The sequence below is a fragment of the Procambarus clarkii genome, unplaced genomic scaffold (assembly GCF_040958095.1).
Source record: "Procambarus clarkii isolate CNS0578487 unplaced genomic scaffold, FALCON_Pclarkii_2.0 HiC_scaffold_267, whole genome shotgun sequence".
NCBI classification, from domain to species: Eukaryota; Metazoa; Arthropoda; class Malacostraca; order Decapoda; family Cambaridae; genus Procambarus; species Procambarus clarkii.
In genome coordinates this window covers 269,522-284,928 of record NW_027189300.1, presented here as the reverse complement: position 1 = coordinate 284,928, position 15,407 = coordinate 269,522, and the positions used below count along the sequence as shown (strand labels likewise).

At 45.4% G+C, this 15,407-nt stretch overlaps 2 non-coding genes across 2 annotated transcripts; both read right to left on the bottom strand.

Moving 5' to 3' along the window:
* Nucleotides 1-2,812: 2,812 nt before the first annotated feature.
* Nucleotides 2,813-2,931, bottom strand: LOC138361248 (5S ribosomal RNA). Its single transcript, XR_011226875.1, has one exon. It is a non-coding gene; the product is annotated as a 5S ribosomal RNA (ribosomal RNA).
* A 10,576-nt stretch (nucleotides 2,932-13,507) lies between these two features.
* On the bottom strand, nucleotides 13,508-13,626 carry LOC138361247 (5S ribosomal RNA). The gene has a single exon (XR_011226874.1). It is a non-coding gene; the product is annotated as a 5S ribosomal RNA (ribosomal RNA).
* Between the last annotated feature and the right edge of the window lie 1,781 nt (nucleotides 13,627-15,407).

The following is a 15,407-nucleotide window of genomic DNA, read 5'->3' as shown; positions in this document are numbered from 1 at the left end:
CCTCTCCTAACATACGCTCCACTAGCTCTTTCTCTATCTGCACGCACTAACAAAATAAAACTTCAAAGAATACAGAACAGAGCACTAAGATGGGTACTCAACACCCGATGGCAAGAGTTAAATACCAATCAAAGTCTCCATGAAAGTACTAACATTCCTGCCCTAAATACCTACTGGAAAACTCTATCAGACAAACAAATCGATAGACTACTCACTCATCATGAACAACACATTGATTTTCTCCTACACACTCTCAGACTACCACGAAACAATCATGACCTCTTCTCTACCATCCATGATCCTCTTCCTAACTCTGTATTTCGTTAAACTTTAGCTCTCAACACCCAGCATCCACTATCATTACATATTCAGCTCTCAACAACCAGCACAAACAATCCGTAAAAAAGTTCAGCCCTGACGCTCTTGAGCCAATCACTGTGATGTTGTGAGTTTGTGATGTCCCGATGTTGTCACTGAAAACACCCGACTGAGTCCCTGCCTCGAAAGCCGCAACCTAACGACACGCAGCTGGGTTTAGCCCTGGCACTTTTTCTCTTACAAATCTTCTTCCTCTCACCCCCCCTTATCTTCTTCTGTCCCCACTTCCAAGCTCGCCCCTATGGGCATCTTCTCCTGTATTATTCTGTTCTTCTTCTGTTCTGGGGCCGGTGGTGGGTGATGGGTGATGAGTGATGGTGTGGTGTGGTGTGGTGTGGTGTGGTGTGGTGTTGTTAAGAGTTGATTTACGGCCAGCCAGCCAGCCAGCCAGCCAGCCAGCTGCAGCCAAGGCAGGGCAAGGCAAGGCAAGGCAAGGCAAGGCAAGGCAGGCAGGCAGGCAGGCAGGCAGGCAGGCAGGCAGGCAGGCAGGCAGGCAGGCAGGCAGGCAGCCAGGCAGCCAGGCAGCCAGACAGGCAGGCAGGCAGGCAGGCAGGCAGGCAGGCAGGCAGGCAGGCAGGCAGGCAGGCAGGCAGGCAGCCAGGCAGGCAGGCAGGCAGGCAGGCAGGCAGGCAGGCAGGCAGGCAGCCAGGCAGCCAGGCAGCCAGGCAGGCAGGCAGGCAGGCAGGCAGGCAGGCAGCCAGCCAGCCAGCCAGCCAGCCAGCCAGCCAGCCAGCCAGCCAGCCAGCCAGCCAGCCAGCCAGCCAGCCAGCCAGCCAGCCAGCCAGCCAGCCAGCCAGCCAGCCAGCCAGCCAGCCAGCCAGCCAGCCAGCCAGCCACTCCCACTTTGTATTTATATGCATTCAATTTATATTCAAACATTATATATGTTAAGGGCCTTGTTTTAGTGTTTATTTTAAAAATGACAAACATCGAGTCATTTTACCAGTCCTTTAGCGTTAACGGTGATGCATTTTAAAACTGAACATAAATCGCCTTTCTGGATATATCAAATATCGAATCCGCTTAATGTGCCTACAATTCAATCATTCAAAAAATACATAATTTACATCAAGCCTTTTCATAGAACAGACAATAAGATTTGTACATGCAAAATAAAAAAAAAAAATCCTTTAAGTTATCAATACAATGTGAGAAAACTTTACTTTTATAACTAAAGTTGCACAATTATACCAACTCTATGGTGGCTGGGTTGTAAGGTGTGTGGCTGGTGTTTTGGAAGTCGCGAGTTCAAACGACCCAATGGGAATAATACTTTTTTTTTTTGCCATACAATCTTCCTAATACTATTATGTAGGTTTGTGTGTGTGTTTTTTTATTCATTCTTTGGTTTTATAGATGACATACATATTGACTCCTTTTACCGGTCCTTAATTAGGCTCTGGGGAAGCAATGGTGGTGGTGGTGGTGGTGGTGGTGGTGCATTTAAAACTAAACCAAAAATCACCAGTTCTGGACGCGTCAAATATCATATCCGCTTAATGTGTCTACAACCTAATTACTTAAAACTACACTATTTAATTCATTCATATCATGTGCATATTGGTCATTATGCTCATACAACCGACATCAAAATTTATTTTCATTATTAGAATCATACATTTCATCAAGTAATACAGATACAAAGAGATTTTCTTTCTGAGAAGACCGTTAGTATTGGCTTGCAGGCAGGCAGGCAGGCAGGCATTTGAGGGTTATTATTTCGCCTGTTGATTGGGGGGAGGGTTGATGTGTTAGGGGGTTTTCGGTTAGATGTGGTGGTGGTGATTGGTGGTGGTGGTGATTGGTGGTGATTGGTGGTGATTGGTGGTGGTGGTGGTGGTGGTAGTAGGTGGGAGTTGGGGGTGGGGGGGTGGGGGGGGGGGGGGGGGGGGGGGGTGGGGAGGGAAGGGGAGGGGAATGATGGTCTGTGGATTCCTTCTCCGTACCCTTTACATATAAGCAAAAATATGCCTTCTTGTGGGTATAGAAACATTAACACAAATTATATCAGTAACTGATATTGTAGCCTTTTAAACAGAAAAGATTGTACATACAAATACTTTTTAATTATCATTTATTTGTGGAAATGGCATTTACGTCATTAAATTGATACCTCAGCATCAAGCTAGTGTCCTGCAGCAGTGGTCCAGTGGTAAAGTGTATATAAGTGATGCGTATTCTTGGAGTTGCGAGTTCAAACCCGGATTAAGCTATATATATATATATATATATATACAACATGTTTTGTTTTGGTTGTTTGTTTTTGTATAAAGCCTCACACAATATCTATATTAAGCGAGTTTGTTTTAAACATGACATACATATTAATTCATTTTACCAGGCCTTATTCCACACAACTCCGTGAATTTCCCGTGGAGCCAGCCATTCAAACAAAAACAAACGAAACAAAACAAAACAAAACAAAAAACATTATTGCCAACAGCATTTGGTGTTCCCAGGCGGTCACCCATCCAAGTACTAACCAAACCCAACGTTGCTTAACTTCGCTGATCGGACGAGAAGCGGTGTTCTCAACGTGGTGTGGCCGTTGGCATGAGACTGCCTACACATTGTGGCTAATAACCAACTCTTTTAAGTCATCGCGGCAGGATACGGACCTGCTTGTGGTGTCTTAATGGTAATTGTATCCTAACATATTTTTGTCTCCTTGGCATGGATATTTAACATCGTTTATTCAGTCTTGGGTTTATGTTCTTTCGCCATTTACAGACATTTTACATCTACCTACTTCCTCAGCCTGCCCTGCCAATTTCTAATGAATTTGTGGATTTTCTTTTGTAATACAAACATGTGTGTGCTCATCTGCTCTTCAGTTTTTATGATATTTGTCTCATCTGTCCTGCTTTATGATACTTTTACAAAGAACATGAACAAATGCTTCTATTTTAGAGAAGATATGGGATCCAGGTTTCGGAGCCGTAAAACCAACCGTCGTGATTGGTGGACGAGTTGCCAGGTTGCAGCTTCTGTACCGTGCCGGCACATAAATAGGTTCGGCTCAAGCGGCGGCAGCATCATTCCCCCGTGACTGTCTGAGCGTCTCTCATCACCTTGGTTGGTTCATCATCATCATGGTAGAAGCAAAGCCTACCAAGAAGGCTGCGGCTGCTGCTGCTGCTGTGGTGGCCACCACCAGGAAACCTCGCGTCCAGGTTGCTCACCCGAAAACTAGTCAAATGGTTCTAGCCGCGGTCGCAGCACTCAAAGACCGTAAGGGCTCGTCTCTACAAGCAATCAAGAAGTACGTTGTTGCCAACAACAAAGTCGAGGCTGCCAAGATCGCCATTTACATCCGAAGATTTCTCAAGAAAGCAGTGGCTGACGGCATTCTTGTTCAGACCAAGGGAAGTGGAGCTAGTGGATCATTCAAGCTGGCCGTAGCAGAGAAGAGGGCCGTTCTAACTCCCAAGAAAGCCACCACAACCAAGAAACCATCTACAGCAGCAAAGAAGGCCGTGGTAACTCCCAAGAAAGCCGCCACAAGCAACAAACCACCTACAGCCTTGAAAAAGAAGCAGCAGCAGCAGCTTGTTGTTGGGAACAAAAAGCCCAAAATAAAGAGAGCTTCAAAATCTCCCAAACCACCCAAGGCAAAGAAAGCTGTCAAAAAAACAACAAAGGCAAAATAAACGACGACATGCAAGCAGCATGAATACACATGACAATAAACATCCAGGCCTCCCCCCCTCAGTGGAGGGGCCTCATATGATTCCAAAAAAGAGTTTAGTTTTGTAGACAAATAAATCATTACTTTTGGGGTAGATTTACTCTGTATATTATATATATATATATATATATATATATATATATATATATATATATATATATATATATATATATATATATATATATATATATATATACATACATACATGGGTGAGGTGATATGGTACCAAAGTTTTGGGTAAGGTGATTGACATTTACACAAGATAAAACACGAACCAATGGGAATAAAAACATAAGAATGGAAGTAACTGCAGAAGGCCTATTGGCCCATAACACAAGCACTTCCTCTTGATGCTTCTATATTGGTTCAGAGTCTTGAAGCTATAATAATATATATATATATATATATATATATATATATATATATATATATATATATATATATATATATATATATATATATATATATATATATATATATATATATATACACACAAAACTAAATAGTCTTGTTAGACAAATTGCCCCTATTAGAGGCAAGTTGACTAACAAGCCGAATGACTGGCAATTGTTTTGAATTTGAGTTAAATCTAACATAGAAATGTAATCAAACCTAACCTAACCTATGCTAACCCAAGCTAAGCTAACCTAACCTAACCTAAGCTAACCCAAGCTAAGCTAAGCTAACCTAACCTAACCTAACCTAACCTAACCTAAGCTAATCTAACCTAACCTAACCCAGCAATTCATGATCTTAATATAATACTGTTAATTGGATAAACCAATTTGGAAAGAAATGTTCGAAAATAACAAAATTAACTGTGCTTGTTAGGAAAATTGGGCCTTGCATACTTGTCCCAATAGTGTGGTTCTCGCTTTTAGGTACGACATAAACGTATACCTAAGTTGAGAGAGAAAAAGATTCTCACTCAAACATGCATATCGATTGCCAGTCCTGAATTCTGGGTAAATATTCGTGTCCTCCCTTTTCATTTACCATCATTTGGATACTATCAAAACAGCTCTGAGAAGGATAAAATGAATAAAACGGGTAGCTCCCTCATGTAAAAGGAAGAGTTGGGAAAGATCTCTCTCTCTCTCTCTCTCCCCCTCACACCCCCCCCCCCCCCCACCAATGATCCTGCTCTGCTAGTATATAACGTAACAAACCTTCCCCCCCCCCTCCCCAATCAGAGTCCCTTTAAGCATGCGAGGATAAAAAATAGATTTCATAAGACCCAATGTGCTAGCTGATATCAAAACAATTTATGTTATCGTCTATTAAGCCCTTCAGTAAAAAAGTATAGGGACCTAATTAGGTCCCGTTTTGAGGTGGTGGTGGGTGGAATCGATGGATTAGCCAAGCTCTTATCCGCCGAATCCGTAGAGGGTACGACCCTGGCGCTTCAGAGCGTACACCACGTCCATGGCAGTGACGGTCTTCCTCTTGGCGTGTTCCGTGTAGGTTACAGCATCACGGATGACGTTCTCGAGGAACACCTTCAGGACGCCACGGGTCTCTTCGTAGATGAGACCCGAAATACGCTTGACGCCGCCACGACGAGCTAAGCGACGAATAGCGGGCTTGGTGATGCCCTGGATGTTGTCACGTAGCACCTTACGATGACGCTTGGCGCCACCCTTTCCGAGTCCCTTGCCTCCCTTGCCGCGTCCAGTCATGGTGTTGTAGTTGTGTGAATCGAATTGATCGAATGCCATGAATGAATGAATTAAATATAGGACAAGATACCCTTCGGGTGAGCTTTGAAGTGGGTATAGGTGAAGAATAGCTTGGGTGAGAGGAAGCGTCGGAGTTGTAGAGATAGAGCCAGGGCTAGACCCAGCTGCGCGGCTGAATATGAGGCTACTTGAACACCTGGTCGGCTTAGGCTTGGCTGGCAGGGTCCCGAGGGAGGGGCGGCGGTGTGAGGTCTTCTTTCCTCATGACGTGTGGAGTCTTCTTTCCTCTTAGGATTTGAAGTCTTCTTTCTTCTTTGAAGCTGAAGTCTTCTTTCTTCTTTGAAGCTGGAGTCTTCCGTCTTCTGTCTTGCACGTTGGTCTGCTCCGAAGCTTGCAGGGGTTCCACCACCTCAAAACGAGCAAAATTAGGTCCCTATACCCCTAAAGAGGGGGGGGGGGTGAAGGCGGCTACCTTCGGGCGAGTCTGGTGTTGAAGCTAGGCTTGTTATTCTTCCTTGTTCTCTTGCGTGGAGTTTGGTCTGTTGGCGTGCTTGGTGAAGGTGTGGGTCTTGTCACTACTTTATAATCGTTCAGTTCTTCTCTTGCTGCTCGCCATACGCTGTTGTACATCAGGGTTTTCATGTCAGTTACTACCCTGGTAACAGTTTCCTCGCCGTTTCTGTGTTTTTTCGTTATTGTTCGTGCTTCCACGTCCAGGATTGACAATGGTTCTTCTGTGTCCTTGGGGTCGTGAATCAGGAATCTGCGTGGGGATCGCAGACCATCTAGGCTTACTGGGGAGACCGATTCATTGTCGAATTCTGACAATTCGCAGCCGTCCCCGTCCTCGTGTTCATATACTGGGTCCCGCAGTGGTACGTGGAATTCTTGCATTCTCGGGTCGGTGTTTTCTTCGACAAAACTCATGACAGTAGTGTATGGGTTGAACATTTTCGGGGCTGCTATGCTGGTAGTCACTTTGGGTTCAGGTGCGATGACAGTTGCTGATTCAGCAGATGTTGAGATCGGTTGTGAAGCCGTTGGGGTGCTGTCGTTTGCCGTAGTCGGGTTTGCAGGAGCGGCTGGTGTAGGGTTGGCCTCTGTTGTAGTAGAGCGGGAGGTGAACATGGCCTCTGGTATCACAAACGATGGTAGGTTGTTCTCCTTGTACAGTTCCTTCAGTAATTCATAACGTAGTCTGAGATCTTCGCCTGAGAGCGCCGTTGCGAAGTGTATCAGGGCTGCAACAGTGCTATCAGGGGTGGCTGCAGGCGGCGTGAGTGAGGACGGCTGGCTGGCTGGGTTGAGAGGTGTTGTCTGTGACCTTGAGTGGCTGGCGCGGGAGCTGCTGGTCCAGTAGTTGAGTTGTGCGCCGCTCGCGGCGCCACTTGTCGGGAGTGCTGGGAAGGCTTCTGCTTGAATGTTGAAAAGATTTCATTCTTGGAGTAGGATTTCGAGGTCTGGCGTCGATCATTTTCGCTATTTCTTCCTGCCTGGTGGGGCAGTCTTGAGAGACGGCTGTGTGTTCTCCGTTGCAAAGTAGACAGCGCTTGATGGTGGCTGTGCAGGTCCTGTGATGGTGTTCTCCAGTACAAATGCTGCATTTCTGCAGCCTGTTTGGGCACTTCTGGGCGTAGTGGGTGTATTGATAACACCGAAAACATTGACGAAGGCGGAAGTAACGCTGCCTGGTGATCTGGTGGGGTGTGCAGGCCACTCCACAGCATCTGAGTCCGTTGTCGGCCGCGAGAGTAGCCTCTGCTGGAGTCTTGAGGGTGACTTTGAGGGTTGGCCTCCCGCTTTCACCCTGCTGGATGAGGTGGGCCGAGATGGCTGTGAGAGACCGGTTCAGAGCGTTTATGCTCTTCACGATCTCAGTGATGGGCTGTTCGGCGATGATGGCACTCACTCTGTGGATGAATACTGTTCTTATAGCCTGGAACTGGAGGGGAGGCAGGAGTGTTAGCCCCTTTGCCTCGAGTGCAGTGGTCGACGTTGTGGTAAAAAGGGTTTCTAGTGCAGCTGCACTACTGAAGAGAATTTGGGGTCCCTTAACGTCCATAACGACGTCGATAGGGTGCTACCCCAGAGGTCGAGGTCAGTAGCTCCATGATCTCGGCCTTGTTAAAAGTGGTGTCGGTTCCTCGGAACCGCACCTTCACTCTGAAAAGCATGATGCCTATGCAGGCACCACGCTAGAAATCAGGAGGGAAGCGCTCACGTTGCTGCTCAATATTTACCCACCCGGCAGTGCTAGGTGCAAGCTTCCTCTCCTGCTTGATGACGCACGAATGCCCGCACGATTTCCCGACTATATCCCATCAAGCGGACGTACTAGTAGCATTGCAACTCCTGCCTGCCCTTACTTTACGCTTGTGGTCGAAGTAGACACGGCTTTCTCACAACGCTTTCAAAACTGCAGTTGCCTACTCGTCTGTTTCACGTCCCTGTGAAATGACTTTTGCACAAATCCAAAAAATAGAGCAAAATCAGCGATAATAGTGATTGAGGTGAGCCGCCTGTTGGCTGCAGCCAGAGGAAGGAGGGGAGGGGCAACGGGGTGACGTAGGCGAGTCGAGCAGCCAATGGCGCTCGAGCAAGCGCCTCGAGACGGCGTATATAAGCAAAAATTTTTCGGCGCCGGCCATCACAAACCACAGTTGTTCACCATGGCTCGCACCAAGCAGACTGCTCGCAAGTCCACGGGAGGCAAGGCTCCTCGTAAGCAGCTGGCCACCAAGGCAGCACGCAAGTCTGCTCCTGCCACAGGGGGTGTGAAGAAGCCTCACCGTTACAGGCCCGGAACGGTCGCCCTGCGTGAGATCCGTCGTTACCAGAAGAGCACCGAGTTGCTCATCAGGAAACTTCCCTTCCAGCGTCTGGTGCGCGAGATTGCCCAGGACTTCAAGACCGATCTTCGCTTCCAGTCGTCTGCCGTCATGGCTTTACAGGAGGCATCCGAGGCTTACCTGGTCGGTCTCTTCGAGGACACTAACCTCTGTGCCATCCACGCCAAGCGTGTCACCATCATGCCAAAGGACATTCAGCTTGCTCGCCGTATCCGTGGAGAGCGTGCATAAGCTAAATCGACCACCCTAGTATACACCAAACTCGGCCCTTCTCAGGGCCAAAATATCCTTCTAAGGAGATTTCAGACATTCCTAGCATCAGTCATATGAATTAACCTTCATCTACACATATAATAAATAAATAAATAAATAAATAAACAAATACACTAATTTAGGGCGTCATACATACACGTGATATCAATAAATCAAGTCATTTGTAGTACAACCTGTTCTCTTACAAACAAAACGCCGTCGCTTTTCGCTCTTATGCACTGTCAAGGATCACCCACCCCCCCCACCCCCCCAAAATAAAAATTGTCATACTGTACTAGAAATAAAAGCAGCTTGTATAAGTGACATACTGTCCAGTCCTGTTTTATTCTGTTTTCGGTCCTCTGGCTTAATCTGTTAAGTTAGGAGATGACATTTTAAATTAACCGTTTTCTTGACATTTTCAAACCTAAGAGGGTGGCCTGCATAGTAATCCTAATGTGGAACATAACAATGAATCTCTAATCTCTAGAAAAAAGATACCGAGTGCTTATATGTGTTGAGAGAGAGAGAGAGAGAGAGAGAGAGAGAGAGAGAGAGAGAGAGAGAGAGAGAGAGAGAGAGAGAGAGAGAGAGAGAGAGAGACAGACAGACAGACAGACAGACAGACAGACAGACAGACAGACAGACAGACAGACAGACAGACAAGACAGACAGACAGACAGACAGACAGACAGACAGACAGACAGACAGACAGAGACTGAGAGAGAGAAACACACACAGACAGTTTCATAAATATTCTCATTTTATAGCTATTTGCTTTCAGTGACAGAGGTTTTTGTTATAATAGTATTGGTGTCTAACACTCACAATCTCTTTAGAAATTAAAGTGTGGCTCCAATGGAGCCGAGTTTGTTGGTTTGAGGCCAAGCCACCACCACAGGGCAGTAAGTAAGCCGTTTACTTGGAGGAGGTGTACTTGGTGACGGCCTTAGTGCCCTCAGAGACGGCGTGCTTGGCCAGTTCTCCGGGCAACAGGAGCCTTACAGCCGTCTGGATCTCCCGACTGGTAATGGTGGAACGCTTGTTGTAGTGGGCCAGGCGAGAAGCCTCGGCGGCGATGCGCTCAAGATGTCGTTCACGAACGAGTTCATGATCGACATGGCTTTGGAAGAGATACCAGTGTCGGGGTGGACCTGCTTCAGCACTTTGTAGATGTAGATGCTGTAGCTCTCCTTCCTCCTGCGCTTCTTTTTCTTATCGCCCTTGGCAATGGCCTTCTGGGCCTTTCCGGCCTTCTTGGCAGCCTTTCCAGATGCCTTGGGTGGCATGATGATGCTCGTGCTGGCTGGCGTTGCAGTACAATAATGAACTTTTGCGCGAGTCGAGCTTTCCTTTTATATCCCGCTCGCGACTCAGCTCAGAGCGGGTCGCGTGGCGGAGCGCGCTGATTGGTCAGTGGCGGACTCCCTTGATCCTGAGCGGGGTATATAACACGAAGCTCGATCTGCGGGCCGGCATTAAAACACCACAAACCCACAACAGCAGCAGCAATGTCAGGACGCGGCAAGGGAGGCAAAGTGAAGGGCAAGTCAAAGTCTCGCTCCAGCAGGCCGGACTTCAGTTCCCCGTGGGCAGAATTCACCGTCTGCTGCGTAAGGGCAACTACGCCGAACGCGTCGGTGCTGGCGCTCCTGTCTACCTGGCAGCCGTCATGGAATACCTCGCTGCCGAAGTTCTCGAGCTCGCCGGTAACGCCGCACGTGACAACAAGAAGACCCGTATCATCCCACGTCACTTGCAGTTGGCCATCCGCAACGACGAAGAACTCAACAAACTTCTGTCTGGCGTAACCATTGCACAGGGAGGTGTTCTTCCAAACATTCAGGCAGTTCTTTTGCCAAAGAAGACAGAGAAGAAGTAAGCACTTCTGCCACCCACCGCGACAAATACCATAACCAGGCTCCATCCGGAGCCACACACACTTTAATAGAGAGATTCAAGTAGACAATCAACTTTCAAACATTAATAATAACATTTATATTGATTTCATTTGGAATGTGTACATAACAAACAAACAAAACAAAATTATAGGGGATATTCAGCATCACTTGGAATATTAACCAATCATATAAATCCAATATATATTTTATATTTTACTTTAAGCGAGGAATTCATATTCTATCCATTTTTAATCATACAAATGAACAAAAGCAATTCTTCACTAGACGTAATGAATGAATAAATGATCAAGGTTTTAATGTGTTTCATGAATATATATATATATATATATATATATATATATATATATATATATATATATATATATATATATATATATATATATATATATATATATATATATATATATATATATATATATTAATACTTGTGAACCAGAATATGTTTGAGCAGCAGCGATCGTGCCTGCCATTGGCCGAAGTGCAACAATTCAAATAATTTAAAGGGCCTGCTCGGGTATATAAGAGAGGCTGGGAGACTGGGGCCGGTGGTGGGTGATGGGTGATGAGTGATGGTGTGGTGTGGTGTGGTGTGGTGTGGTGTGTGTTGTTAAGAGTTGATTTACGGCCAGCCAGCCAGCCAGCCAGCCAGCCAGCTGCAGCCAAGGCAGGGCAAGGCAAGGCAAGGCAAGGCAAGGCAAGGCAGGCAGGCAGGCAGGCAGGCAGGCAGGCAGGCAGGCAGGCAGGCAGGCAGGCAGCCAGGCAGGCCAGGCAGCCAGACAGGCAGGCAGGCAGGCAGGCAGGCAGGCAGGCAGGCAGGCAGGCAGGCAGGCAGGCAGGCAGAGGCAGGCAGGCAGGCAGGCAGGCAGGCAGGCAGGCAGGCAGCAGGCAGCAGGCAGCCAGGCAGGCCAGGCAGGCCAGGCAGGCAGGCAGCAGGCAGTACAGGCAGGCCAGCCAGCCAGCCAGCCAGGCCAGCCAGCCAGCCAGCCGACCAGCCAGCCAGCCAAGCCAGCCAGCCAGCCAGCAGCCAGCCAGCCAGCCAGCCAGCCAGCCAGCCAGCCAGCCAGCCCAGCCAGCCAGCCAGCCAGCAGCCAGCCAGCCAGCCAGCCAGCCAGCCAGCCAGCCACTCCCACTTTGTATTATATGCATTCAATTTATATTCAAACATTATATATGTTAAGGGCCTTGTTTTAGTGTTTATTTTAAAAATGACAACATCGAGTCATTTTACCAGTCCTTTAGCGTTAACGGTGATGCATTTTAAAACTGAACATAAATCGCCTTTTCTGGATATATCAAATATCGAATCCGCTTAATGTGCCTACAATTCAATCATTCAAAAAATACATAATTTACATCAAGCCTTTTCATAGAACAGACAATAAGATTTGTACATGCAAAATAAAAAAAAAAAATCCTTTAAGTTATCAATACAATGTGAGAAAACTTTACTTTTATAACTAAAGTTGCACAATTATACCAACTCTATGGTGGCTGGGTTGTAAGGTGTGTGGCTGGTGTTTTGGAAGTCGCGAGTTCAAACGACCCAATGGGAATAATACTTTTTTTTTTTTGCCATACAATCTTCCTAATACTATTATGTAGGTTTGTGTGTGTGTTTTTTTTATTCATTCTTTGTTTTATAGATGACATACATATTGACTCCTTTTACCGGTCCTTAATTAGGCTCTGGGGAAGCAATGGTGGTGGTGGTGGTGGTGGTGGTGGTGCATTTAAAACTAAACCAAAAATCACCAGTTCTGGACGCGTCAAATATCATATCCGCTTAATGTGTCTACAACCTAATTACTTAAAACTACACTATTTAATTCATTCATATCATGTGCATATTGGTCATTATGCTCATACAACCGACATCAAAATTTATTTTCATTATTAGAATCATACATTTCATCAAGTAATACAGATACAAAGAGATTTTCTTTCTGAGAAGACCGTTAGTATTGGCTTGCAGGCAGGAGGCAGGCAGGCAGGCAGCATTTGAGGGTTATTATTTCGCCTGTTGATTGGGGGGAGGGTTGATGTGTTAGGGGGTTTTCGGTTAGATGTGGTGGTGGTGATTGGTGGTGGTGATTGGTGGTGATTGGTGGTGATTGGTGGTGGTGGTGGTGGTGGTAGTAGGTGGGAGTTGGGGTGGGGGGGTGGGGGGGGGGGGGGGGGGGGGGGGGGGGGGGGGGGGGGGAGGGAAGGGGAGGGGAATGATGGTCTGTGGATTCCTTCTCCGTAACCCTTTACATATAGCAAAAATATGCCTTCTTGTGGGTATAGAAACATTAACACAAATTATATCAGTAACTGATATTGTAGCCTTTTAAAACAGAAAAGATTTGTACATACAAATACTTTTTAATTATCATTTATTTGTGGAAATGGCATTTACGTCATTAAATTGATACCTCAGCATCAAGCTAGTGTCCTGCAGCAGTGGTCCAGTGGTAAAGTGTATATAAGTGATGCGTATTCTTGGAGTTGCGAGTTCAAACCCGGATTAAGCTATATATATATATATATATATATATATACAACATGTTTTGTTTTGGTTGTTTGTTTTTGTATAAAGCCTCACACAATATCTATATTAAGCGAGTTTGTTTTAAACATGACATACATATTAATTCATTTTACCAGGCCTTATTCCACACAACTCCGTGAATTTCCCGTGGAGCCAGCCATTCAAACAAAAACAAACGAAACAAAACAAAACAAAACAAAAAACATTATTGCCAACAGCATTTGGTGTTCCCAGGCGGTCACCCATCCAAGTACTAACCAAACCCAACGTTGCTTAACTTCGCTGATCGGACGAGAAGCGGTGTTCTCAACGTGGTGTGGCCGTTGGCATGAGACTGCCTACACATTGTGGCTAATAACCAACTCTTTTAAGTCATCGCGGCAGGATACGGACCTGCTTGTGGTGTCTTAATGGTAATTGTATCCTAACATATTTTTGTCTCCTTGGCATGGATATTTAACATCGTTTATTCAGTCTTGGTTTATGTTCTTTCGCCATTTACAGACATTTTACATCTACCTACTTCCTCAGCCTGCCCTGCCAATTTCTAATGAATTTGTGGATTTTCTTTTGTAATACAAACATGTGTGTGCTCATCTGCTCTTCAGTTTTTATGATATTTGTCTCATCTGTCCTGCTTTATGATACTTTTACAAAGAACATGAACAAATGCTTCTATTTTAGAGAAGATATGGGATCCAGGTTTCGGAGCCGTAAAACCAACCGTCGTGATTGGTGGACGAGTTGCCAGGTTGCAGCTTCTGTACCGTGCCGGCACATAAATAGGTTCGGCTCAAGCGGCGGCAGCATCATTCCCCCGTGACTGTCTGAGCGTCTCTCATCACCTTGGTTGTTCATCATCATCATGGTAGAAGCAAAGCCTACCAAGAAGGCTGCGGCTGCTGCTGCTGCTGTGGTGGCCACCACCAGGAAACCTCGCGTCCAGGTTGCTCACCCGAAAACTAGTCAAATGGTTCTAGCCGCGGTCGCAGCACTCAAAGACCGTAAGGGCTCGTCTCTACAAGCAATCAAGAAGTACGTTGTTGCCAACAACAAAGTCGAGGGCTGCCAAGATCGCCATTTACATCCGAAGATTTCTCAAGAAAGCAGTGGCTGACGGCATTCTTGTTCAGGACCAAGGGAAGTGGAGCTAGTGGATCATTCAAGCTGGCCGTAGCAGAGAAGAGGGCCGTTCTAACTCCCAAGAAAGCCACCACAACCAAGAAACCATCTACAGCAGCAAAGAAGGCCGTGGTAACTCCCAAGAAAGCCGCCACAAGCAACAAACCACCTACAGCCTTGAAAAAGAAGCAGCAGCAGCAGCTTGTTGTTGGGAACAAAAAGCCCAAAATAAAGAGAGCTTCAAAATCTCCCAAACCACCCAAGGCAAAGGAAAGCTGTCAAAAAAAACAACAAAGGCAAAATAAACGACGACATGCAAGCAGCATGAATACACATGACAATAAACATCCAGGCCTCCCCCCCTCAGTGGAGGGCCTCATATGATTCCAAAAAGAGTTTAGTTTTGTAGACCAAATAAATCATTACTTTTGGGGTAGATTTACTCTGTATATTATATATATATATATATATATATATATATATATATATATATATATATATATATATATATATATATATATATATATATATATATATACATACATACATGGGTGAGGTGATATGGTACCAAAGTTTTGGGTAAGGTGATTGACATTTACACAAGATAAAACACGAACCAATGGGAATAAAAACATAAGAATGGAAGTAACTGCAGAAGGCCTATTGGCCCATAACACAAGCACTTCCTCTTGATGCTTCTATATTGGTTCAGAGTCTTGAAGCTATAATAATATATATATATATATATATATATATATATATATATATATATATATATATATATATATATATATATATATATATATATATATATATATACACACAAAACTAAATAGTCTTGTTAGACAAATTGCCCCTATTAGAGGCAAGTTGACTAACAAGCCGAATGACTGGCAATTGTTTTGAATTTGAGTTAAATCTAACATAGAAATGTAATCAAACCTAACCTAACCTATGCTAACCCAAGCTAAGCTAACCTAACCTAAC